Raw genomic sequence first — 3,365 nt, 5'->3', positions numbered from 1 at the left:
CGAAGTCATTTTGGTTAGAGGAAATTCTGCGGAAGCGTAGGGCTTGGCTGTATGAAATGGATGTTTTTAAGTGTCTCACGTGGCTGCTTGGAAAGTTCCAGTATTGGTGTCGGTCGGTGGGTTTCCTGTACACCGAAGTATCCAGTCTGTGTCCGTTAGACGTTATCTGCACGTCAACGAAATTTATTGTAGAAACCATAACGAAATGCAGCGAAAAAAAGGATGGGACAAAAGAATAATTAACGATGACACGGCGCTGACTCGCAACTGAATTTAATAGAAAAAACACACACATATATATACTCAATCCATGTGACTTTCTATCATGTCTCTCGCGATTGCAGCAAAACTACAACGTTGTGAAACTATACCTACCAAATACCACACAATACGCGCTGCACCAGACAGTAAAACAAAAATTCACTCCATCACCTCGGCAAAGGCGATAACACCACTGTTACAATTCACGTGCCAAGGACTACCCTATTGTGCACAGCGACCATTCAAGGACACATATCTACTCTCGGCTAACGACATTGGTGGAATGCTGACGCACTTTTCTCCCTTCTTTCTAATGTGATACGCTTCTATAATTTTCCGTACACGTTGGTTCTTATGTTCAGCAATTATGACAGTGTCTTCAAACACAAAAGCACACCCACACTTGGCACAATGCTGAGCATTGTGCCAAATGTGGGTGCACTCAATGCGCCGCATCCACGAAACGGAGAACGGCCGCCTGAGATTGCAAGATACCTCGTCGAACGTCACGATATGTTCCCCTACCGACGCTCTGAGTCTTGTTCACCGTCCCCGAACCGTCACCGCTCATCCCGTCCTCGCTTCGCGCCCAACTCCACCTACCGCGTATCGAGCAGCCGTGAAAGCTGGGGAAACTGCAGTCAGCGACCCCTGGAGGTGAGGCTGCTGATGACTAATCCCTCGATAGATTGATTGAAAATATCTTTATTCGAAAGAAAAGAAAAAAGAGCTAGGAAGGAAGGTGGCTATCACAATTCCGGGATTCCGCTTGCCTCCATCGCCGCTATGGCTCTCTCTACCAGCCATCGCTGGCAGGCAGGGACATCGGTGTGCAGGGTGGCCTCCTACTGCTCCCTTGACGTGTTTGTGAGTGGGTGTACAGTTGGTATGTTCTGGCATGTTCACACTGTGTGGTACGCGTCCGACCTCTCCCGGCAGTGCGGGCTAAAAGGTGAATATAACGTGGGGTACCAGCAGTGTAGTCTAGCCAGTGTGGGTAATGTGTCTGTCTCTAATCTTCTGAGAACGGGCTCTTCTTCTTTAGTGAGGCTTTTGTCCGGGGTTCGAAATGTTGTTCTGTTAGGTCTCAATATTCTCACATATTCGGTGAAGGTTACGCTCACCATGTTTAAGGACGGGGCTTTGAACAAGGGGGCCGGGATAAGAAGACCTCGGGCTGTGGCATCTGCGGCCTCATTCCCCTTGTGACCGGTGAGTTCTGGCGTCAATATGATGAACACATTTTCTGTTGAGGTTTACAAAGAATTTGGAGGGTGATTTGTAAGACATTGCCTGTATAAAGTTTCTGCAGGCGTCTTGCGAATTAGTTAAAATTATTGCCCTGGGGTTGTATGCGATACCTAAGGCGATGGCTGCTTCTTCCCCTTGGGCGGCGATTTTTGTCTTTAGGGTAGTAAAATTTAGAACTGTTCCATCCGGCGTCGTAATTGCTGCTACTATCATGCCCTTGTGAGGTCCGGCGGCGTCCACGTATAAGGTGTTCCGATTGCTGTCCCATAGTCGCCCCAGGTACTCAGCCTGGCTCTCCTTCTCTCGGCGTTATGTATGAGAAGCATATTCATAGGTATTCGACTGATGGTAATGTTAGCTCTCATGTATGGAGCAAGATCTTCTAGCGGCTATGGATTCCCGCCGGGCGTGGTGATACGTAACTGCTCCAATAGCCACTCTCCATTAAATGTTTCGTTTAACCGCTTACTTTGGGCTATCTTCTGAGCTTGACACAGTTCCTTCACTGTGTTATGAACCCCGAGCTCTAGAAGTCTGATGGTAGTGGTCGAGTTTAGAATCCCCCGGTCTTTCTTGTATGCTTTTCAATTTGAGTGTTTAGTTTTTCTACCTCGCCCTTGGTGAGTCAGAGGTACGCCGTCTCGTAGATGATACGCGATACAATAAAAGCTTGTACTAGCCGTGTAGCCTCCCGTTCACAAAGTCCGTGGCGTTTATTCCTAATTCTACTTATCATCCTCAGGACTTGTTCTGTTGCTGCCCCGAGTTTTTTAGTGTAGCCCCATTTCCCATGCTTTGTGTAATGTGTTGTCACAGTATTTTCATACAGTTGGAACGAGAGACCAGCTCGCCATTGATGTGAACTTCGATGTTATCGCTTGGTCCTCTTCTGGGGTTCTTCAAGATAAGTAGAGCAGACTTCTCCGAAGCGCAATGCAGAGCCCTGCTTTTACATACGCATCAACTACATCGGCGGCCCTGTGTAAGCTCTCGTCCACGTCTGCGTCGCTCCCTGTTCGCGCCATACCGTGATATCATCTGCATATATGGCGTGACGAATCGTGGGAATGCTGTCCCCTGCAATGGGGAGGCCTCTCATCGCCAAGAGAGAACCGCTCCTTGCGGAGTACCCCTGGAACCAAGAGTTATCGGCTGCGATTTGATGTTCCCCATGGACAGTGTAGCTTGTCGCGTTGGGAGAAAGCTTCTAATATACCAATAAGTCTTCTGCCCACATCTGATGTCCGTTAGTCCCTTGAGAATACTTCTGCGCAACACATTATCAAACGCTCCCATTAAGCCGTGAGCTAGAATGCACCTAATGTGGCCCATGGTTGGGTTCTCCAAAAGATCGTTGTACAACCATAGCAGTCTGTCTTGGGTGGGCATGTGTGGTGGAAATCCGAATTGTGTGTCTGGCAATAGCGAGTTTTCAACTAATATAGTGAGCCTCGTGTTTATTACCCTTTCGAATACCTTCCTTAGACACGAGGTAAGCGATGTTGGTCTCAGGTTTTCTAGTTGTTGTGCCTTGTTGGTTTTCTGAATAAATCTGGTTTCAGCTTTCTTTCAGCCTGGTGGTGTGATTCCGCGATCCCACTGTTCCAGATTAAAGTTTTCCACGAGTGGGGCGATTGTGTCGTCGTCCAGGTTGAATAGTTGTCGAGCTGTAATGGAGTCTCGTCCAGGAGCTGCCGTTTTTTCATGAGTGTTAGTTCTGCTCTAAAATCTTAGGCGGTTATCGGTCTCTCTAGTTCCTCGTTCGGCTCACCTGCGTATTCGGGCTGATGTTCTGGTGGATCGGTACAGAGACATGTGTCGGCGAAGCGCTTTATAACTCTTCATCTGAGCCT

This window comes from Haemaphysalis longicornis, unplaced genomic scaffold (assembly GCF_048455015.1).
Source record: "Haemaphysalis longicornis isolate Haplotype H1 unplaced genomic scaffold, Haemaphysalis longicornis Haplotype H1 scaffold_11, whole genome shotgun sequence".
In the NCBI taxonomy this organism is placed as follows: Eukaryota; Metazoa; Arthropoda; class Arachnida; order Ixodida; family Ixodidae; genus Haemaphysalis; species Haemaphysalis longicornis.
This window is presented reverse-complemented; position numbering follows the sequence as displayed.